Source organism: Ambystoma mexicanum, chromosome 9, assembly GCF_040938575.1.
Source record: "Ambystoma mexicanum isolate Mex_15411 chromosome 9, UKY_AmexF1_1, whole genome shotgun sequence".
Classification (NCBI taxonomy): domain Eukaryota; kingdom Metazoa; phylum Chordata; class Amphibia; order Caudata; family Ambystomatidae; genus Ambystoma; species Ambystoma mexicanum.
In genome coordinates, this window is record NC_090931.1 from 742470575 (window position 1) to 742495416 (window position 24842).

The 24842-nt window shown below is 45.5% G+C and overlaps 1 long non-coding RNA gene across 3 annotated transcripts in view; it reads left to right on the top strand.

Annotated features, from left to right (window-relative positions):
- The window catches only part of LOC138488572 (uncharacterized), a 258066-nt gene that overhangs the window by 220047 nt on the left and 13177 nt on the right, over positions 1–24842 (top strand). For all 3 annotated transcript variants that reach the window (XR_011274684.1, XR_011274685.1, XR_011274683.1), the window contains one exon: positions 9360–9452. This is a non-coding gene — a long non-coding RNA (uncharacterized lncRNA). The remainder of the gene's footprint in view (positions 1–9359; positions 9453–24842) is intronic.

Sequence of the window (24842 nt, forward strand, 5' to 3'; positions counted from 1 at the left end):
AGTCTGTGTGTGTCCTTTAGAAGATTTCATGGTACCTGTTTTCTCATATGAAGAATGTTCAGGTTTTTTGTTCCCCTCAAAATGAAACTTTCCATCCTCCCAAACAACATGCTTTTTACTCCGTTTTTTGGTTCCATTTTCGGTCGTGACTTCTACTTCTATGGCCGTGCACTCATAACCCAGTTTCATTAATGCCACTTTGTGCTACAGGATATAGGTGATGATATAATCAGAATAAAAATGCATGTAAGAGGTGGCTTTGTTTTCTTCTTCCCCGAAGTCCACTATTCTAATGTCTTGATTGTGAATGCATCGCAGTGGAAACACCTCGAGAATTAATTCCATAAATCTCCGTCTGTTGATAAAGTCAACCTCCTTGTTTCCAAAGATGCATCTTAATGAGAGTTGTATTGGGCTGCATCAAAGATGTGTTATGGTGTGTTCTAAACGCCCTCGATGGAGCAGTTGGGTTAATTTGTGTAGAAGCATCCGTAGGTTTGCTAGAGTTATCTTGTTCCACTAGTGGCTGGAACAATCTTACTAAATGTGTTAAAATGTCTCCACCAGACTCTTTAGGCCATACTTTTTTGTTTTATCATTGGTAGACCAATTGTATTTCCATGTTTGCACCGCTTTGGTAGTTTGAATCAGAGGTACTTCACCAGGATTGGTCTTCCTAGTCTCACCTGTCTTCATTTTCTCTGCCTTGCCTAAGGTACCTCTTCCTTTAATTCCCTCATTCTCTCTTTCTGCAGCAAAAGAGATGTTCACTACAATACCACTCTATTTTATTTTCTCCAAATGCAGTTCAGATGTCCCCACAGCTGTCCATAGGTTGATCAGCTATTGGAGTGGCAATGCCTCACGCATCAATTTCCATATGATTTTGTTCTTACTGGAACTTTCTATGAGGGAGTTTCAAATTCCGATCTTCACTATTTGCTTACATACATGCCTGTCTAATGGTCTTCTTTGTTTTACGCTTTTTGTTTACTACTTCAGTACATTTGCCTCTCTTTACTTCTTGACATTCTTCATCTGTTTGCTCAGTATGATTGTTATCATCAGACCTCCCTTCATTCTCAACATAACATTATTTGTGCAGCAATTGTCTAACCAAGGCGGAGGTGTCAGTGCCTGCTCTTAAGCATTTTTCCATAGTGATAGTTTGTTGCTGGCATCTGTCATCAATCTGCCCCAACGCAGGCCCAACTCTCTCAATATACTTGCCTGCGTATTGACTTTTTTCAATAAGGAATCACACTTCGTCACAAGTTTTCAAATACTCCCAATATTGCCATGAGGTAAAACTAACATTGCTCTCAACACCGATTGTACGATTCTCTAAAATATTACCCTCTTCAACATCATCCCCCAACACCATATTATCGGCCGTGTTCTATGTGATTTTATTCGTTTCCATTGCGCAATCAGTTTGTGGAAGAGGGAGAGTCGAATCAGATGCCATGTTTTCTGGAATCACAACCTCAGTGTGCCCCTCAGCTAAACTGCACATTTGCACACCTCCAACCTTAGCAACGTTCTCAAGATATGAGAGATTGGGAGCTGGACTAGCAGCCCCGTTCTCCTCCTCGTCAACAATTGTTCGCTGCTTATGACCGGAAGTTGTAAAACGTCATGCAGCATCAAGTTCCTGACGTTTTCTTCAGGCTAAACGTGTGCTTGTTCCTCAGTCTGAATGTGTGCTTGTACAAGTGAGGAATTGGTAGTAAAGCTGTAACAATATTCTCAATAGTCTTTGTGCCAAGGCACGGGACAGTTAGTTCCAACTCAGATGCAAGTTGGAAGCGATCATCTTCAACAATCCTCTGCAAAAAATCTTTGGTGGGAAAATAGTTCATAATCATTGCATTTCCCTTACCCGTCCTGATGGGGCTTGTCCCTTTATAAATCTGCGGGAACAAGCGTGTTATTCTTCTTGTAGCTGTTTAATCGTAGCTAATCACTAGCGGGCATATCAGTACAGAGTCGCATAGTGAATGGTGTCTCCAATTACGCCATTTGCCGATTTGCCATAACGCCTGACGGCGTGACAGCGATGGGCTTTGCGCACTTCGCGTACGTCTCTTGCGCGACGCTACAGCGTCCTGCTCTGATTAAATATGGACAGAAGGCAGTTCAAAGGGCACCAGGAGCCGCCCCGCAGTCACCACACTGCTGTCTGGTTGTTGGGAGTCCAGGAAAGCCTTATTGCAGGTAAAAACCACGTTGCTCAGCGTTTAACAAAACAAATACAAAAGCGCTTATATTTGTGAGGCCATGGCTTTATTACTGTCTGGTTGTTTTACATTTATTCAGTTTTAACCCATCAATTTATCTACTCTGATGGGCTTTTATAACCACCGACTTATTTTAGTTTGTGAACTTGATCGTGTTGTACTTATTGTTTCTCCAGCTAATATTTTTCACGCTTTTACTAAAAATATACGCTGATTGGTGAGCGACTGTTATGGACACATTGATTTTTTCCCTCCCGGAGCCTCTGCATCTTTCTTGATGGGCAGCTGTGATGGCCCATCCTGATAGTCACCTCAGCTTCACTTTCTGAGCGTGCCGTGCATCCCTTGAAAAAATTGTCTTCCAAAACACTGCACTTATTAGTGTTTTGGATGACCAAGGTATGATTCAAGGTACATCACTGCCAAGTGTTTGGACCCTGAGCCCGGTTGGCCGTGGCCACCAGGGCACGCTGAATGGGGTCCTGCTCCAAAAATGCTGCACCAAAACCGCTGGCTCCGAAAAGGGCAGCGCCAAAAGAGGGCGGACTATTAAGCAGGCACAAGCTGCTCAAAACTCCCATGAATCAGGTAACTCATTTGAAGATATTTTGAGTGTCTTTTCTTCTACTTGTGATAGGATTCAGTTTTTAACATATAAAAGCGGATAACATCCAGTGCCATTAACAAAGAAGTTCTGTTTTTGGGGTCTTCAGGTAGCCAGATTTATGGTTTCTGGCTCCGAGCCTGAACTTCCCACCTCTGCTCTTAAAAGCATCTCAAATTGTTTAGTATTAAATGTTAGTTCAGCTGTAAAAAAAAACTCTCATTAATTCACAATATGTCCATTGAAAATAATATTGGCATTTCATGCATATTAGAAACCAGGGTATCCAATTTGAACATTGATATTCTTAATGATTTGGTTCCATGTGACTTTAACATTCTATACTACTCTGACACTGCCTGTATTTACCATAACAAGTAAACAGGGAAAGAGGGGAGTCACGCGGGGCCAATCGCTGAAAACATCTAGCGAAATAAATAACCATCAAATTGAGAGCCCAATGTGGGGATAGGCCAGGTCAAGGATAGTATAAAATCAGATAATCTTTATTATACACATATAAAATTACATGACCACGTGTAATTCAACCAACGTGATTTATGTCATCATATGCCCATGTAAGAAATCATACATAGGAAAAACAGCAAGACCTATTAAAAGCAGGATTTCAGAACATAAATTGAGGGTACGCCTTAATACCAGCAATGCCCCGCTAGTGTCCCACTTCCTGGAATTAGGTCACAATTGTGATGACTTCAAATGGTGGGCCCTAGAACGCGTGATAGGGACAGACCGACTTAACACTGCAGTGAGACTTAGTCAATGGGAACAGTGGTGGATGTATCAGACTGATAGTTACCACAATGGTTTAAATCATCAAGAAGAATGGCTCCATTGTACCACCTAAAGTTTGACTGATGTACCCCGCCTTTCATATAGGCACAAGCTTTTGCTAACTGGCCACTGGTCCTGTTTGAATAATGGTACTGCTTTACTGGGGTAAGAGTGTCGCACAGCTTAGTATTTATCTTGCTTTGACGGCCACACCCAGGTGGTCATTGAATTTTCAGTATTCCCTTTCAGGCTGACACTGACTGTGGATTATGGCTTTTCTCCCTTTTCCCATTTGCACCTCACGTGATATATAACTGACTCCTGCCATCTCCTTTATGGATACGCATGGTTTAGCCCAGTCACAGAGACTGCACACCTATGCATATAGGGATTGCAATATTGGAATCCACATGAGTCTCTCATTGAGGTTTGAAGGAGGGATCTTTTCTCTCCTCCCCCCCTCTACTGCGCCCTTCTCAGGACTTTCCTGCAGTATACTCACAGACTGGAATGCTATAACTACTGTCCCTTTAAGGGCCACTTCCTGGATTCTATGTCACGTGACCGCGATTCGCGGTAACGTGACCACAGGATCATGCTATTTTAGGCAGTAGGTGTAGCCGGGAGTTCGCATTCCGAACATCTGAAAAGTATGCGAGGGCCGCGGAACACATCGAGCTGATCACGGTCGCGGATACGGACGAACGAATACCCCGCGTTGTAGGCGCCAGCTTCTTTCTCTAAACAGGTATGGAAACGGCCACTCTCACTGTCCTACCCTTTTCTCCCCTGCTTTCTCTCCCTTTGTGGCCAATTTAATGCCATGGGGCCCGGGAGGGGGAGAGGGGAGAGGAGGGAGGGTGGAGTGGGAGGGTGTTAGGCCTACACTTCGGTAAGTTTATACCTCTGCCAAAACACTGTATTTATCTTCTGTGGCCACATAATGACACACTTTAGGATGGCATTTTTGACAACTTGGTACATGCATTTCTACATTTGTCAGCCTTTAAGATTTGGCCCGATCGTGTCTGGGGAATTAGTAGATTGCATTGTTTACCACCTAACACCCCTTCGGACAGGATGAACTGAACCGACATAGTTCCTACCGCTCTAATAGTTGGTTTGCATAAGATGGACTACATCCACCCTGAAAAGGATTTAGTTCACTTATTTCTAATGCAGGATCGCCCTGACACATTATGGCACGACATAGACAACTTTTACCTCTTTTGTTAATGGTTGACGCCATGCACAATGCTCCTTCATTACTACTAATTACTGATCTTAGCATATCAGTAACGGGCATTAATATGTATGGGACATATATTCATATGCTATATGTTGGACGCAATAAGTATCTATGACCTACTGATGTCATACGCTTTTTCCACCATATTTCCGCTGGGTTCATTTCCACTTCTTCTCTTCTCCTTCCAGCCAGTAGAAAACCAGCTGGTGGGACTAACACCGAGTTCCTCTGCAAATAAAGCAAGCTTCATTCTAACAAGACATTTAACCCCAGATCTGAGGGGTCTTCTTTTCTCTTTCCTGTGGCTTCACCCAGTTGGAGCTGGTCCTTTCAAAGTTTGGATTACCTTGTTGTATGTTTGACTGATTAGATGCTCTGTCTTAGTTCCATATGCACATGCCACGGGGATTGAAGTGAGTTTCTCTATTAATTTAGGCTCTCCTCTCCCGGTGACCCGACAGGTTGGATTTATCTAACAGAAGATCCACGCAGGGTCTATTGGGGTGGAATATAATTCTACATCCCTTACCCCAGTGCGGGTTTTGTAATATGACTCTTAATTGAGCTATTATTGATTCTTAATGAGAACCACACTGTAACGGTTTATGTTGAATGACTGTGGAGTTGCTAGGCTAGGTCAAGGATTTTTTAACGTGTTTTTTAACTTTGCTATATGCTTGTCTTTATTCTTTATCCTTTGTTGTTTTTTTTCTTTCAACTTTTTGATGCACTTTAATGATGAACTGGACAAAGGAGGAACGCTAGGATTATATACAGAAACAGAAGAAGAACCAAGTCTGGAAAGGGCAAAAGGAATACCATCTAAATGTCCTTCCATTGATCATATATATCCTATTCTGTTCCTATATTCATAACCATTTCTGTCCTGTCCTGAGGAAGACGACTGTTAAGCCATCTCTCTCTCTCCTAAGAGATAGATGCCTTAAACATTTTGAAGGTCGTCGAAACTACCTACTTCGTGATACCAGTGTGGCACATGTGGATGGTGTAGGCCACATTAGGTACCGGTGGTTGACTGTGTTGGTTGAAATGGTAACAAGTGCTGTAGGCTGCACCTTTTTTATTAACTCTGCACTACAAGCCTGTCTGATCATTTGTAAAGTTTAATGCCATCCCAGAACATGAGGCTGGAGAGGTGTTGCAATTTTGCAAGCTCTGCACTTTCTTATCCCTTATTCTAAATTGATGGAATAGCTCTAGTTAGTCTTAGAGTTGACTTGTGGATTGTGCATGTAGATTGAGACTGGGGTCATCAATAGGATTCCAACAAGATATCCTTCTTTTTGGTCCTATGCCCCCCATTCCTTTGTCTCTCTTTATTTTCCACTTGCCCTGCCCCCCCCCCATACAATTGTTTCCTTTTTCTTGTGGGGCGACTGCATTTGGTGTTCACTCTGCACCACAGAGTGTTCAATCGGCTATCATGCACTTTACTTGTACATATTCAATATTTAGTGTTTGTTTTTATGCTGTTTTATCATGGATTCAGCACTATGTGTCATGTAATTTTATATGTGTATAATAAAGATTATCTGATTTTATACTATCCTTGACCTGGCCTATCCCCTCATTGGGCTCTCAATTTGATGGTTACTTATTTCGCTAGATGTTTTCAGCGATTTGCCCCCACGTGACCCCCCTCTTTCCCTGTTTACTTGATTTGTTACTCCCCTGGGTCTACGCGGTAGGGGGCGCCTATCCTTGATCATGTATTTACCATAATGCATTGTCTATCATTAAATGGGAGTTTCCTCCCCTTCCAAACTAGAGAGCTCATTAGACCATATCAATATGGTGGCTGAGTCTAAAAACGAATGTACTATTCCTCTATTGTTCTGTTTCCTAGGTCCCAAAAATAGTAAGTCGACGTCTAGGCAGGAACTGTAGTGGCCATCTTACTTCTTACATCTAATGGTCATGGGCAATTTTAAATTCTCGTTTGAGGCGCTGTCCAGATACATCACAACTATGTTGGATTTAATAGAATTTCCATGGAGAGACCTTTTTAGTCTTTAGGTTTGAAATTAAGTTTACAAACCCTTCTTTATGGAAGCACGATACTGAAGAAAGATCCATTATTCATAGCTGGAGTAAACTTTCTAGGAAGTTTACCAATAAACACCTTCAATCCTGTACTGTTGTCCAGGACTCCAACAGAAATTACATGGTTTATAAATTTAACAGAAACATTGCAGAACTATTAGATACGTTTGTGCCATTAATGCCTCCAGAAATATTCCAAGGAAACAGAAATAATGGTTCATAGCTGAAGCCAATGAATCCAGGTGTACTCTCAGCAATTTGGAAGCTCGTCTCTTTCGTCTTCTCGTCATCTCTCATCTTCATACACACATCGTTCCTAACCAGGCGTCCTCAGGTTAGTAGGTACTGAATGTCAACCCCTACTGTCTACATTCTGCATAACTCGTGTTTGGGGGTTTGGCTTTGGGTTCCCGAATGGTGATTAATTTGGGAGTCAAGGTCCTGTTGCAAAGTCCCTGGGGGTCTTGGGAGTAAACTGCCAGCTGCACCATATTGTCGCTGGGCCTAGAAAGCATTATGCAGCTTTGTTCTCCGCAATGTAGCTGTTGGTCTGCCAGTTCGTTTGTCTTCCTGCTGGGTCACTTCTTTCCGGAGCGGGACACCACACCAGTAGCGCTGGATACTAGAGAGTTGCCTTTACTTATTAGGATAAAGCCTTCTGATGACAGGTCCTGGGTTGCTTGTGGTGCATGCAGGTTTATCTCTCTGTGGCATGGCTTGCCTTGGCTCATAGTAGGTTTGTTGATTCAACAAGAAAAAGAAAGAGTCTGACAAGCACTTTGTACATGAGGCATTGAGTGAGACAAAGGTGTACTTCATAACAGCATGCTGGTACGGGGGATAGGAACGGGGCGTCTCACCTGCCACCATCCTCCGCATGGGAGGACTTGCTCTGGCTTGCTCCCTGAAAGGACTCCCACCCCCCCGACTGAGAGGGGTTCACATTCCCTCTTGGCAAGGCCAGGATCATGTCCTTGTCACACCTAGCATATGGAAGAGAGCAATAGTTCATCCAGCCTATTTCTCATGTATGATTTTTAGCAGAACAACTAGAACATATAGTTCTAGCACAATTATAACCGTTTGTTTTTAATATACAGTTACTTGATCTGATGCAATCTGGCTTCAGACCTCATCATAGTACTGGAAGAGTAACTATCACTATGCGCGACATCCTTAAAAAAGAAGTCGATACTAGGGGTATGGGAGCTTTCATTTTGAACCTGTCGGCTGCATTTGAAACTGCCAATCACTGTATACTTCTATCTTGTCTTGAGTTACGAGGTATCAGAGGTCAAGCTGTAAAGCGCATTGAATCTTTTTTAACTAATCATTACCGAACTCTTAAACTGAACAACTGTGGGTCCCCAAAAACAAATCATTAGCATATGGGGTACCCCAGCGCTATATGGCCTCTCTAGCTAATATCATGCATAGCCATGGACTTTTTTCTTCCTGAATTATGCTGTTGATACCGAGATATTCATAATGCTATCTGGAGTTAGAAATGTCTCAGCTAATAATGTTAAGAGCTGCCACTGACTAAGAAAACTGGATGGATAGCAACTACCTTAAAATCAATCAAACCAGGACAATATGTTCTGGCTTAAGTCATTCTGGAATTGCCTTGAACCTTCCTCTCATGTGAGAAACGTAGGTATGATATTTGGTTCCGAAATCTCTCTTTCTCAGCAGGAATCTGCAGTGTCGAAGTCATGAACGGAGGATAGCACAGGGGCAACGTGCTAGTCTTGGAAGCAAAACCACGTAGAGCAACAGAGGTTTGAACACCATAAAATACCAGTTAAAAAAACAATTAAATGTTTCTTTTAGCTTAGAAAGCTCAAGAGATTATACCTTACCTCTCATTTAACCATCAAGTTACCATCATCAATGCATGTATCAGTTCCGAACCAGATTTTGGCAATAGTACCTATGTGGGTCTTAATGCAAAAACATCTCTAGACTACAACTGGTGCAAAAAGCAGCTGCTAGACTTCTAATTCTTGTAGGAAAATGTGATCATATATGCCCTAGACGTTCACAGCACTGTCTACTGTCTACCACTGAAGCAAAGAATTATATTCACAAGTATTTGCCTGACGCATAAAATGGCACACAGCCATCAAGAAACCCTTTGACTGATAGATTGCAGCATTATCGACCAGCAAGATGTGTGCGATATGAGCTTGCACAAGTGGACTGCCAGTCAAGGGCTTTTTCAAATGTATGAATTGCACCGTGTGTAAACATGCTTTGAACAATGTGCAGACGTATGTAACTAGAGATAATCAAACGCTACCCATACTGGATTTGATTAATTGTAGAACCAAATATGTGGTCTATATTGTGATTTGTGTTTGAGTATTGTAACATTACATTAATAGAGATATGCTTTATGTTATAGGCAGATAATCAGATACTGATCATCCAGATGCTTTCTCAATGATTGAGTGGAATGGATCCTAATGTTGGAATAATGAAGAGAATCAGTAGATAGGTAAGATTGACATGTCAGGACCATGAGATTGAACTGCTTGAGTGCATTAATGGCAAATATGCACTGTGTTCATTTGTATTATAATTCCATAAATGTTTTCTTGGGATGTTAAAGGGGTATTGTTAAAATGTATTCTATAATGATTCTTGGAGCCCACAAAGCAATACGGTGGGTGGGGGGAGAGAGGGTGGTGGGGCAGTGTGGGATTAAGTCATCAAGTAGGCACTTAATTAGTGGGCATAAGTAACTACAGTCTTGAAGGGTATTATTTTAAAATAACTTGGGTTGTTTTGGCATTATTCTTTTTTATACCTCCTCTTTTTCTTTCTCTTACAACTGTTTGTTATTGTGTCCCTCTCACTTTAGATTTCTTATCCATAGGAGGACTGTGGATTAAGAATGGTTACAACGCACAACTGTACTGTTTATGATTATATCTATACTAGCGGTACCACCCGGCATTGCCCGGGTCTTTAGTTGACATGCACATGGGGGTCAGCTATAGCCTTGTGTATGTTTTACTGTGTCATAACTTCATATTTTTGAAAAATCACTAAATCAGCAATCTCCAGAAATAGCCGGACTGCGCTCCACACCTGTGCAGAGCGAATGGGTGGGTTTGGTCAAATTTCACTATCTCCAGTACACCCCAGACTGGTATGCTGACCTTGTGTCCTAACTTCCTATTATTGGAAAAGTCACAGAATCGGCAATCTCTCAAAATCACCTATACTGATAGGACAGAGCCAGAGCCCGCTCTGTGTAGGACGAATGGGCGGGGTTGGTCGGATTTCATTATCGCCAGTACACCCCAGACTAGTATGCCGACCTCAGACCAAAATTCCATCCCACCAACTGATGTGGGGCTGGAGCCAACAATCGCAAAAACGGCAATCTCCTGAAACCGCCTATGCTGATAGCACAGGGCTGCCCCCCCCCCCTGCAACTGTTATGGGGCTGAAACTTGCCCCGAACATACAAACACACTTTCAGAAATAAATATATATTACTCTGATGAATGTAGGAACAGAGAAAACTAAATAGATTTTGTCCTAAAAATGTTACATGAATAATGTGGTTTGAGATTGTATGCAAGTTTTTCCTTTGTATTGTCCGATTCATATATATTTTAGGTAAAACAAGGGATTACACCTACCTGGATAACGCCCCATGGGTGAAACATTAGAACGTGCTCTAATGAGTCAATGTAGGTATGTGACTCTGAGAGAAGGCTTTTTGTGTTATTATTCAGATGTATATCATTTGGGCTTAAACACAAACATGGTATTTGACTATAAGTTTGTATCGTGTTGTTAATTATCTTTTCTAATACAAAATGTGCAAATTGTTGTGATAAGATAGGAATCTGGTAATCAATTAGAGTTTTTGGGAGCTTATTTATAAGTGTTGATACTTGAACCAATTAAAAGGAGGGTTATTCTTATAAACTTGAAACATAGCACATCTATAGTCTGGCCTTTTCTATATAGGTTGTGTTACAGCCTGCAGATAATTGATGCTGCAGGTTAAGTTAAAATAAGAATGAAAATATAATCATTGAGTACAACAAGCAAACTTGTAGATCAAGTTAGGAGAGTGCAGTGTCCCTTTATCAGACAATGAGTCCATTCATTTAGATGTTTCTAGATATATATTCTCTGACCTTTGGACAGCCAGTGTACCTGCAGCAACTGACCAAAAGCAGGGTAGCAGCACAGTCACATCTAAATTTAGCACTGTGCTATATAATGTAATAATGATATTGGACTGAGCTGTGCCTCTGAGTCCATTGTCGACGTTCATCTGATAGGTCTCGAGAAGAAATCAAGGTATCTTGATTGCATATAGTCCTTGAATCATCTAGCTACGTCACCGAGATATGCCTTATATGCCCAACAAGTACTGTTTGAAGAAGTCATACATAGCTATCTAATTAAGCTGCGACTGCCTTCTTTAATTCGATTTGTTTTATATCTAAGACTAGACATACTACCTGTCTTGGGGTACACTGGAGCTTGGAAGGGAATTCCTAGGGAAAAGAGAATCTGTAGATACTGTGGTGGATGCGTGGAAACTATTTGTGCTAAAATTACAACCTCAATACGATAAAGGCTATGACAAATTTTGGGATTTCCACCATGACCAATTCTGGAGTATGCTCTATGGAGCAGAATCTCTACTCTTGGTATCAGCAGCATATCATATATGGGAAACTGTGAAAAAAAGATTGTCTGACACTGTCCCTGTTTAAATATTTACTATTATCTTTTTCGTTATGCTCTTTTCTCTTTTAGTGTGTCATTTTAAATAAAGCTATGAAGTGTTTTCAATATTTTCGTGTTATTGTATTATGTGTTTTTTGTAAAGCCTTTAGTGTGAAAGGTTGTAAAACCAAATGCACTTAATAAAAAAGTATATATATATATATATATACTATTGCAATTGGCAGTGTTTGCCACCATGTTCCTGAGTTAGCACTGCTTGAACATTCCAGCTTTTTTCATGACAATATAGGATGAGTGGCTTTTTATAATCTGGTAGCCCAATAGCTAGGGAAATAGTTAGAGCCGGTTTTGTGTCTACAAATGCCCTGTCATCCTCCCCTGTACATTGAGGGGTTCAGGTGTATTGAAATGATTACATTCTTGAAACATTTTCACTACGTTTACATACCCTATTAACTCCTGCTGACAGACCTTGTGACTCCTAAAAGGATCTCATTTGGCTTATGGTTATTGGTTTGGGTAATTTCATTATGGCTTCTACTCTCGATTGCGCAGTTGTCATTTTTGCTTAGATACCTTATGCCACTAGCCTAGGGCTGTGAATAATACTAATATGTCTTGCTTACATGCTTCCTACATAGAAGATGCGACTAACAAGTCATCAACATACTATACTACCGTAGTCCCTCCTGGGAATGTAATGTTCTCTAAATCTTCGTTCAGGACTTGGCTGAAAAGGTATGGGTTTTCCATGTATCCCTGTGGGAGGCCGGTCCTCATTAATTGCGGGCTTTGTTAGAAAATGCGAATAAATCCTGACTGTCGGATGTACCGGACTGAAAAAAGAAAGCTGAGCACAGATCGATCACAGTAAGTGGCCATTATACACAACAATGTAATCACTGGCTCCAGCACAACATGGAATGCACGGAACATTACCGTATTTACTGCTCTTAGGTCTTGACCAAATCTATACACATCCCATCCCATTTTATTAATGGGTAAAATACAGATAATACAAGGGCTGGATATGGACTGTAATATCCCAGGTACCGATAGTGAATCTATTAGAACAGATATCCCTGCTTCTGCCTCTGGTTTCATCTGGTACTGTGACCTCCGAGGGAGGGATTTGCTTGGATCGACTTGGATTTTACTGGTTCACAATTATGAATCAAACCTACATCATTGGCATGGTGAGGCCACAACTGCGGTGTACTTTAGCGATCCGTTCATTTAAATCCTCTCCTTTTTATGTGAGTCATGTTTTTCTTTCTTTTCTAATTCCTTTCACAGAATAACAATTGACACAATCTCATGTTCAATTAGACCATTCAGGCTGGAGTACATTCTCATTTTACACTGCACATCTCCCCCTGAGCAAATGTATTGGGGCAAGGGCGGGAGCTCAGCAGAAATGTGTTGTTAGTAAATGGGACCAATTGAAATAGTAAGTGGTTCAGTCGTAAGATGAATAACTGGCTTTTTTTCTTTTTTTTAAAATTTTTATTTATTCTTTTCCAAAAATACAAATCACAATATATACAGAAAAAACATGCCAGCCGGTTTCAAATCACACAAAATTACAATATATATACACATTATTTGGCAGCGAATACATGACGTCCCTATTTACCCCACCACTACCCCACCCCACCCAACTCTCAACCACTAACTTTAGTACATACTAATCATGAAGTCTAGTACAGCAATAGAAACCTCCCCCAAATCTTCTCAAACAGGGATAGCTTCTTCTCTCTCCTATGACTTTCTCAACATCTGCCAATCCATGCATCACTTTCATCCACACATTCATTTCCACAGGTGTTGCAGACTTCCAACTAGACAAAATTAGTTTCTCTTCGACCATCGCACCACGAAATAACTATTTCCTCTGGCTAGTAGTCAAATCTTCCAAGAGCTCATCAGACACTAACACCAAAGTTTTAAAGTCGTAGTCAATTCTTCCCTCAAGTACCTCACCACAAATCGTACCAAACTGTGTCCAAAATCCTCTCACCCTCAAACAATCCCACACCATATGTCCCAATGTTCCCACCTCATGAACACACGCCCAACACTCACTACTATCAGCCAATCCCCTTCTCCACAAACTGGCTTTTTTAAAATGCTGAGCGCACGTATATATTTTTAAAGGAAAAGGTGTCTTCTTTAATGGCTTTTGACTTTTTGACTTTATTGTGGAGTGATTTGCTTCTGTATCTATTAAACAGTGCACCTCTTTAGCATTGATTGTACACTTCCGCATATGGACCTTGATCTATGGTTCTTGAGGCTTGCCGATATGATTCTTCTGGTGCATCTCTAAAACAGCTCCGGGCTTCACATTGGGAAAAGGAGGCGCATCTTGGAGCTGAGGCCAGTTTGGGCACTTCTATTTCCAATGCCCCTCCTGCTTGCAATAGTGACAAGCTGTGTTACTAGCCACAAATCCACTTAGGCTTCCTGGCTGGCCAGGGGTACCAACTCATCGGCCTCTACATCTTCCCTGGACATGCCCGGTGCCTCTTCCTGGCACCAGCCCCCACCTCCTATATTCACAGTGCTCTCCCACGCCCCAACATGTGTTGTTGCTGCTGCTGTACATTGTATACGTGGAGGTGCATTAATATACCCTTGTTAGCTTCCTTCTTTTGTTCCTGACAGGATACACAGTGATTCACAACTACAATTAATCCTGAAAATGCTACGTCTTCCATCCAACACAAACTAATTTGAGCTGTTCTGCTCTGCATGCTAGGCAACAGCCCCAGTACAAATGATGAACCTGCTCTTGCTTCCTCTGCTGTCTCATGTGACTTAGTTATACCTTAATAGTGTGTGAAGAGAACCTTTAAAATATCTAGAAAATCATCCTGAAATTAATCTTTCCTCTGTTTTCAAGTACACCTGTTCTCCAATCATTGTTATAGAGACTATTTGTGCCAAGGCTTTCTAATTTGCACCAACTCGGCACAATCCATACCCTACATCCCCCAGGGCTAGCTTTTCTGTTGAGTCAAAGGCTGATGTACTCTGGCTGGCAACCCCATCCTTATGAGCTGATTGATATCATCCTATGAGGGGTTATAACACTGTTTGAATGTCAATCATTCCTCAAAGTGTTTCTCCGGTTCCTCTCTAAGATTTGGAAACTCTTAACACAAATTCTTCAAATCTCCAGGAGTCCCATGAGCGATGCATTGTTACCAGGCTACCAGATCCATTGGCACCCACTCCTGGTAACTCTCTCCTCGGGGCTTCGAGGTGTGCATTTTCCGCCGTGCTTTTGACGTGGTCAGTGCCATTGTAGTTTATTTATTTTATTCATCTGTTATGGCTTCAATACAAACCTTTTACATTACAGTAAAATCGCGAAAGAACAAAAAAGATACACATTCACATTTAGACAAAAACAGTCCGAATCATGAGAAGATAAAAGAAAATGACAAAAGTATGAGATTGCATTCTGTTAGGGAAAGTTTGCAATTAAAACCTTATTTACAGCTAAAACAAAGGAGATATGATTACCCACAAAAATTCTTGACCATAATTAATCTTGAATGATGTACTTTCAAAACAGTGTGCAAGCCTCAATTGCCTCAATGTATTAAGATCTTGCCATTCAGCAATGATGTGTTATAATGTCTCAACATTTGCTTCATTTTTGCAGTATCTAAAAAGGCTTGTATGGCCTTGAGACTATTACCGAGCAGCCAAAATCTCGTTGGTCAGGAACAAATTGAAACGCATTCTTAGGAAGAGTTGCTTATATTTATCATCTGAACATTTTTTGCAGATATTTTGGTAAAGAGTTCACTGCTTTTTCTGGTCCCGATTTGTATTTAGGCAACTTCTATTTAGCACCCTCATCTCTCGTTGAGATCCAGTCGTGTTCACGTAGCTGTGTCCTGGGTGTTTAGTTCAGATAATTAAGTCTGTACATCCTTTTTCCTCACATGACCAGTTCCTGCTGCATTTGAGCTAGTTTTAGGGTTTCAATAATGGACATCCTAGACGGGTCCTAGACCTTTCTGCATAAAGTCATTGGGCCTCATTACGAGTTTGGAGGTAGCCATGCCGTTTTTAGAAAATGGGACTTACCGGGCCATTACAACTTTTGTGGGTCCGGTAATTCCCATTCGCAGGACTCGGACCCGGTACGTCCCCATTCCCATTTGAGCTCCCATGGGGCTCAATGGGAATGGGGAGGATGCTAACAACGGTCCCGTTAATGACGAGACCGTTGTTAGCATCCTGTTCTGTTAGCGGGTGCCGCTCTGCACGTCTGGTCTGACCAGGCGTACAGGGCGGCCCCGCGAGCAGAACTCGTAATGAGGCGGTGAGGCAACAATGGTGCTGGTAGCGCTGCCTGCGCCATTGTTGCCTTACCGCCAGGGTCGTAATGTGGACCATTATCTTCCACTTAAGCATGCATTCTAGTGATAAAAGGCTAAGTGTATATCTAATTATGGCCATTGTAACCCCATTCGGGAGTTTCAGTTTAGAGCACCAAAATAGACCCTCAAGTTTAAACCATGGAATGAACCACAAGTGACCCCATATTTCAGCACCATTGGTTCAAACTGGGCTAACCTTCATTTTATAGATCTTAACGCAGGCATTAGGGAAAAGTGACCATACAGGGTGTTTATTTTCTTAGATTGTGTGGCCAGCATCAGGGGTTTTGTCTGGAGCCTATTAAAGGCAGCATTTGCCGAACATCGAGCGTGAATGGGGAAGCCGAAGAAAATCATGGAATCTGTTGGCTTTAGTTCAACATCTTTTAATTTTCAAGTGAATGTAGTATTTATTTTTGCTTCTCGGGTCATCAGCATAACTTGCATTTTGTTAGCATTAATTTCCTCCATGCTAGATTTCAGATATTAGCGAATGGCTTTTATTTATCTTTGAAGACCAATTGGGGTGTACTCAATCAGGACCAAATCATCAGCATAAGCCAATGAATCTATGTGCTCACTGCACCGCCCGTAACTGTGCTGATGAAAATTTCAACAGCATTTGTGGCGCGGCGCAGTAATCATATAGATCACTTTGCCCGCATCCCAAGGCTCGCATTTCTCTACCCGCTCCCCCCAATTTATCTTTACAGCAGCATACTTCTATGTTGCGCCACCAACTCCCCGCTATCCCCGCAGCGTCAGTTGCTTCCACTTACGTGGGTGGGAGATGACGCTGCAGGGTCCCTTTTTCGCTGCAGGGTCCCTTTTAAAAAAAAAACGTTCCTGTCCCCCACTTACCACCCCAGCAACCCGCAACTTGTACCAAAGTCGCTGTAACTGCTTAGTCGTAATGAACGTGGTTGACATTTTGGGTCATTTTCCTAAGTCAACCACTGTATTTTCGTATTTAGCAATGCCAATGAAAGCATGTGCAATCCCTCAAAAACGTCCCCTAAATTGGATATATAGAGGTTGAAGAACACGGGGGAAGGACGCAACCTTGTTGTAATCCTCTAAATGTGCCAATTGATTTAGACATTAGCCCCATGTTGATTAATCTTACCGGAGCCACTGTATCAGAATGAATGAATCTCACGATAATCAATAAGGAAAGTGGGCAACCCCATTTCCTCAGTTGAGTCCCCAGGAGGTTCCTATGAACTAAATCAAAAGCCATCAAGAAATGAATAAAACATAGGTAGATTGGCTGATGGGTGAGAAGTGCCCTTGTTTTTGAGTAAACACAAGAAGAAACCAGCACCTGCTTTTCCCAGACCTTTTCGAACCCAAGCCTTTTATTCTCTAAATGTTACTGAGAAAAAGATTTTACTTGAGATGTCCAGGAGTGCACTTGGTGGTAGCGAGCTGGATTCATAGTGATGCCCTTTTTAAAGATCGGCAGCAGGTGAGATATTTTCCCGGTCAAAGGAGTATCTTTGGCTTTTAGAATATTGTTTAACAGGGTGTCAAGTATATCCGACCATAAGTGCGGTTGCCCTTTATATACTCGATATGAGAGGCTATCAGGGCTCAAGAAGATTTTAGTTTAAGTATCAATGTGTAGATATCCTCAATGATGAAGGTTAATTTCCTGTTTGAGGAATTTTGGCAATCATTGTTATTCAGACTTGCGTTATAAGAATACAGGTTTGTAAAATGTTAACTCCATAGCTGTTCACCAAAAGGGCTTGTTAGATGGTATGCTTGGGGCTCTGTATCATTATTCATTAATTGCCAAGAATAATGCGCTTGTTTGGCCAGTACAATTGACAGCATTCTTTCAGACTTTGATTGTTTTAACTGAAACTTATAGCACCTAATCCAGTTTTTGTATTGCAACTCATTTTTTTTACCTAGCGCCCTTTAGTGTCAGAAGTGCATTTTAGTCTTCTTAAATTATATCTCAGGGAGGGGCGCTGTTGCGCGGCAACCAAGATGGCCGCTTGAACGTCGAGCTCCGGAGCAGCAGAGCGATCGATCCTGTCCCGCTCTGCCCGACGCTGTCAGAGATCCTGCTGGACTTCACCCGATCCTTCGGGAGTCCTGCCGCTGCGGCTGGGTGCGGCCTGGAGCCGCTGCGAGCCCCGAGGACGGGGCTGCGGCTGCGACCTCCCGCTCTCCCCGCCCCGCGGCTCCAGTGGTGTCGGCTCTCCTTCGACTTGAGGTCGCGGCGCTGCGGGCCGCTCTGGGGGAGGGGCGCCCGCCCGGCGAGGCGCTCCGGATCATCGCGGCCGGCCGGGCCTCTCCTCACTCCACTACATCTTCCGACCGGGATCGTCGGTGACTGCCGGCCCCTCCTCCATTTCGGCTTGGCCCGCCGGCGCTGTCCAGCCTCGGGCCCTCGGGCCGGGCCCCGAGGGGCCCCATCGATACCGGAGCGCCCGAGAGGTAGGGGGTGTGTGGGGGGGGCTGCGCCTGGCTGCCGCGGCCCCGGATTGGTCACTCGCTCCTGCTGTACCCTGCGAGTGGTCCCCCTGCACCTGGGCCGGCGCGGCTGCTAGGCCCTTGGCGGCGCGGACCCCCCTGCCCCTGCCCGGGCCCTGCCTCTCTCTGGACTCCTGCCTGGGGACTATTGGGTCGCCCTGGACACCGTGACCCGCCGGGCCGCGGCGCACTCTCCACGTCCAATCTACCCTGGTGCTGCCAATGTCTTGGGGCTGCGGAGCCGAGGAACAATCTACGCTGTTGCCCCCAAGGGCTTCTCTGGAGTTCTGCACCTGTCATTGTGTCCTACACCGCCTGGGCGCGCTCGGGACTGCTGCATCCTCTTAGTCACCAATCTCGGCGACATCCGCCCACCAGCCTCAGAGGGGTCATAGCCTCTCCTTCTCTTCACCCCCTGGACTCTGGGTGTGCTCACTGGTTGCTCCCCGCCTACATTGATCCGGTATTCGCATCGGTCCCGGCGACCTGGAGGACTTGCCTCGACACTTGCATTTGGTTCTCACTTCTCCCCCTTCCTTGCCCTCGATCTACGTAACGGCCAGGATGACCAAAGGGGGTGCGAGGAAGTAGAGCTCCATCAATATGTTCGCGAAGGCTGCGGGGAGACCACCTGGGGAGGCTGCTGAGCAGGCCTCTACCGCCCCGTCTGACGCAGCCCCGGAGTCCCAGAATATGATGGATTTTATGCCAGAGGGTTTCACTGCCCTGCACTCAAAGCTAGATGATATGTACGGCACCATATCTTCGATTAAGGCCCACATTGAGAGGACTGACAGCTGTGTATTGGAGGTCGAGACGCGGGTCGGTTCCGCTGAGGACGCGCTGGGTGCCCTGCGCACCGAGGTTGTCGCTCTTTCCAACCGGGTCCTCGAGGTGGAAAAGAAAAATGAAGATTTGGAATCTCGCTCGAGGTGCAATAATCTCCGCATTATCGGGGTCCCTGAGGATGAAATCCACGAGCCAATGGAGGACTTTGTTCAGCGCACACTTCTGTCGCTCCTTGATGAGCCCGAGCTTTCTCCACACTTCGCAATTGAGCGGGCACACCGCGCTCTGGTGGCCAAACCTAGGCCCGGTGCCCCACCTCGGCCCATCATAGCTCGTGTATTGAACTACCGTGACTGTGACGCCCTCCTCAGGGCCGCAAGACTCAAAGGTGAGCTATTACTGGGCGGTGCAAGGATCCATCTTTACCCTGACTTCTCAACGGCTGTCCAGCGGGAGCGCAAGACCTTCCAGGCGGTGAAACGCAGGCTACGAGACCACTCAATCAAATATGCTATGCTCTATCCCGCCAAGCTCCGCATAGAGCACGCCAACCAGGTGTTGTTCTTCACGATCCCAGAAGAGGCCTCCAAATTCATTGATGAACACTTCCCTGGCTGATCCCTCTCCCCTGACCTCGGTTCAGCAGTTATCCTAGGTCCCCGACGGGGGGTGCATGGGTCTCCCCGCCCTCCTGTACCGGGGCCACGTTGATCCTTCATCCCGTAGCCTGTTTGCTCAGTCCAATTGCAGGGCCCGCCCGGATCGCTATGTGTGAGAACTTTGTCCAATCTACATTTCACCTCCATTGTGGGCATCTCACGATTTACTTGCTCTTCTGCAACCCGGAGCGATACGGCCAGTCAGGCCTTCAGACCCACAGGCGCTGATGCCTTTGTTTTGGTTTTGTTTGCAAGGGGATGGGCGTATCATCCCTCTGTTTGGGGGGGGGGGGGTGGGTGGGGGTGGGTTATGTTGGGGTTTTTGCGTTTGGAAAATTAGCGCTGGCAGTGAAGGCGGACTGTGCTGAGGCACTCTGGAACTGGCGTCGTAGGACCGTGGACCCGACCCTTAGGTCACTGACATTCTACTTAATCCCAAACACCGTCACACTGTGATTGAGAGTGCCCTGACCTTTATGAGCTGGAACGTACGGGGACTAGGGAATTATAGAAAGATGATTCAGTTGCAGGCCGAGCGCCATGGATCAAAGATTCTCTTTCTTCAAGAGACTCATGCCCGCTCTGTACACTGCATGCGTTTTGCCAAGTCCTGGGGTCCCCATAGGTTTTTCACCGATTACTCCTCTCAAAGCCGGGGAGTCATGACCCTCATTCACAGGAGCCTCCATTTTACCCTCATCTCCTCGACAATTGACCCCCAGGGTAGATATGTATTGCTCCACGCCATGCTGCACCACAAGGAAGTGATTCTTCTGAACATCTATGGCCCAAACATCGATGACCCGGATTTTTATGTGCAGGTCACCTCCCTTCTCGATGGCTTCCCCCTTGTTCCAATCCTTTGGGGTGGGGACTTCAACACGATCTTTGACATAGCTCTGGATAGATCAGGCTCCAGGCCCCGTCACCTCTCCAGGGCGGCTTACGCTGCACTGTCTTCCCTTCCCCGTCTGGCCATGGTGGATGCATGGAGGTTCTTCTACCCAGATTCTCGCATCTACTCTTTCTACTCCTCTGTTCACGACTCCTACTCTCGCATTGATAGGTGGGTGATCTCCAACGTATTGGTTAGGAGCGTAACACAACTAATGATCCTTCCGAAAACCCTATCTGACCACTCTCCTGTCACCATTACCGTAGATTGGGGCCCCGATCCCGCCCGCTTCCGACACTGGAAATTGAAACCCCTTTCCCTACTTGACCCGGAGTTCTGCTCGGAGCTTGAGTTGTCGGTTGAAGAGTTCTTCGAGACCAACACGGTCTCGGTAACGTCCCAGGCCACCTTATGGGAGTCATTCAAGGTTTATATTAGAGGGATTGCGCTGTCCAAGGAGAATTGGGCCCTTAAGTCGATCCGTAGAGACCTTGCCACCAGTGAATCTAGACTTTCGTCTCTGGAGGCTACATGCTCGCTTCACTCCACCCCGGGTAACCTGGCTGACATCGCCGAGGAACTGGACAAGTTCCGTTCTCTTGCGGACCGTGAGCAGAGGGTCCTTGATAACCCTGGCATGGCAAGGAGGTATGGGGAGGGAGAGCGCCCCGGCCGCTTTCTGGCTCGGTTGATCCGACACGAGACGGGGTCCCCGCACATCCTCGGGGTTGAGAGAGCTGATGGCTCTATGGCAGTCTCCGCACAGGAGGTTAACAGGGAATTTTTCACCTTCTACGAATCCCTGTACTCCAATGCCGATGAGGTATCGCTGGCGGAGATCGACTCCTTTCTCGACACCCTCCCTCTGTCAACTCTGTCTCCGGAGACCGCGGGCTCCCTTGACTCCCCTCTCACGCGGGAGGAGCTGTCGGTTGCTATCGATTCCCTATCGTCGGGTCACACCCCTGGCTCGGACGGTGTCCCGGTTGAGTTCTATAAACGTTTCAAGCCACAACTGCTCCCTCATTTGCTGGCTCTCTGGGAGGAGTCTGTGGAGGCCGGGGTGCTCCCCCCATCTCTCCGTGAGGCCACAATTACAGTACTTCTTAAGTCCGGTAAACCCCCTTCGCAGTGCGGTTCGTATCGCCCACTCTCTCTCATAAACTGCGATGTCAAGATATTTGCCAAGGCTCTGGCTCTCCGGTTGGCACCCTTCTTGCCATCTATTATCCACCCGGACCAGGCCGGTTTTATGCCGGGTCGCTCCACCTCCCTGAACCTGAGGCGCCTATTCAACATTATTGACAGAATCAGCCCCGAGACACACGCTGTGGCTGCTGCCCTTGACATGCAAAAGGCATTCGATTCGGTTTCATGGAGGTACCTGTGTAAATTCGGCCCCTCTTTTCTTTCCTGGGTCAGATTGCTTTATTCCGAGCCGGTTGCAAGGGTCAGCACTGGCAACCGTTATTCCCCCCTTTTCAAGATCGCCAGGGGGACGAGACAGGGGTGTCCCTTCTCTCCCCTGGTCTTTGCGATAGCAATCGAGCCTTTCGCCGACATGCTCCGCCAACTCCATGCTCACAGAGGCCTTCGCTCCGCGGGGCAGACGGACATAGTGTCCCTCTATGCGGATGACGCGTTGCTGTTTGTGCGCTCTCCTTCCACCAACCTACCCCCTATACTTGCGGACATTATCCGTTTCGGTCGGGTCTCGGGCCTTAAAGTGAATTGCTCGAAATCCATTCTTTTTCCGCTCACGGAATGTACCTCTCCCCCCCTCGACACACTCGGTTTCACATGGGCACAATCCACATTTACCTACCTGGGGACGGTGGTGACTCGCCAGCGTGAGCTGACTTTCCATGAAAATTACCAGGAGTATCTCACACACTTGACAGCTAAAATCCAGGTCTGGGACAAACTCCCGATTTCTCTGGCTGGCAGGATAGGTCTGCTGAAAATGGTGGTGTTGCCCCAGCTGCTCTACAGGTTCGCTAACATTCCCTTGTGGCCGGGGGTGGGCTTTTTTCGCGACTTGACTCGCACCGTGAACTCCTTTCTTTGGCACTCGGGTGCGGTCCGCCTTAAAATCGGGACCCTTTCCACTCCCATGTCTAACGGGGGCTTTGGAGCCCCTAACTTTCTTAAATACTGGCTGGCGTCACAAATCCAATAACCTCCTATTGGTTTAACACTACAGATCCTCCCCCGCACGTCCGACTTGAGAAGCTTGCGGTGATCGACCGGGACATCGGCTCCCTGGTGTTGCAACCTGCCCCCTTGACACGGGACTCACAGAATCCGGTTGCCTGCACAGCCGTTGCACTGGCAAAGATGTGGAAGCTGACGGGGACTGCCTATGCCTTCCATGGCAATCTCCCTCTTTGAAATTTTCTCCCTGGGGTCCCACGGGTTCCACCGGGTACGGTTCGCCGATGGGCGGACGTGGGCTTCGAGCTGTTGCGCGATGTGTTTGTCCAGGGTATATTCGTCGAGTGGCCCGACCTTCCCCTGCCCCTGAGAGGAGACCGGAGTGTATGGCTTCAGTACGCATCCCTTCGCAGGACTCTTAAGCGACATTACCAAACATTCCCTGCAATGCCACCTGACGACCCTGCCATTGAGGAGCTCACTTCCCCCCGGCCCTACGAGGGGTAAGATCTCTAGGTTATATACCATGCTACAATCCAGATCGCTCCCAGACTTTGCCAAACTGAGATGTGCTTGGGAGGCGGACCTTAGTGTTGAGATGTCTGATGATCGCTGGGCCCACCTATGCGAACGCACGCAACGGGTTTCCTTCAACTCCCGGTTTAAACTTATCCAATTCAAAGTGCTTCACAGGTTTCATCACACCCCGATCAGACTACACTGTATGTCCGTAGACCACCCTGCCAGCTGCCCCAGATGCGGCCAGGATGATGCCGACTACATCCATATGATCTGGTCCTGCCCCCGCCTCGCACAATTCTGGGAGGCTGTTTGTTCGACAGTGTCCGCTGTAACTGACCACCCCATTGTTTTTTCTCCGCTGGTATGCCTCTTTCATGATCTCCCAGGCCTCACTCGGGACTCCAAGAAACTAGCCGGTCTCTGCCTGCTTCTCGCGGTGCGCTCCATCCTGCTCTGTTGGCTTCACCCCTGGCCTCCCACACATGCCCAATGGCTGAGAGCGGTCACGTGGGCCTCTGACTCTGAGGAAGCCTGGTCCCACCTACAACCCACTCACTCCAGACCTAGAAACATCTGGCTAAGGTTCCGCTCCTATATGTCTGACCTAGCCGAGACTCAGGACACCTCCTCCCCCCCGCTTCCCCCCACCAGCTCGGGGTCTCACCCCTGACATAGTTTCCTGATGTCCTTTTCTACGATGTGACTGTATTTTGTTCTTTGAATGTTTCATCATGTGTAGTAACCGCTGCATACCTACGCTATGTACGCTGCTTTTTCACATTGCTACTGCCTGACACTGTTCGCCTGTGTTTTGCTGCCTCGCTTATAATAAAAAGAAGTTTAAAAAAAAAAAAAAATTATATCTCAGGGGTTTTATTTCCCTGTGAATGTTCATATCAAATGCAATTAACCCCCTGCAACGCTTTCACTTAAACATTAGACAGTGTACAATCTTTTTTGAAAAAAACTACAAAATTCTTTACCATCAGTGCAGCAACAAAGGTTGCCTTCTTGGCATCCTTTACAGTTTTCCTTAATTTATCATTGAATTTAATGACGTACTGATTCACCAAAGTCTTTTTATCCTGTTATTAGTGTGTAATGTTTCGGTTTGGGATCGAAACACCTGGAGATTAGGGGTAGGGATTTCCCATCTAAGAATTAATGTGCATGGTCACTCAGCTTTGATTTCAAAATTTCCAGATGAATACAGTTAACGTGAAATGTTGACGATGCAAACATATAAACAAGCGCAGCCT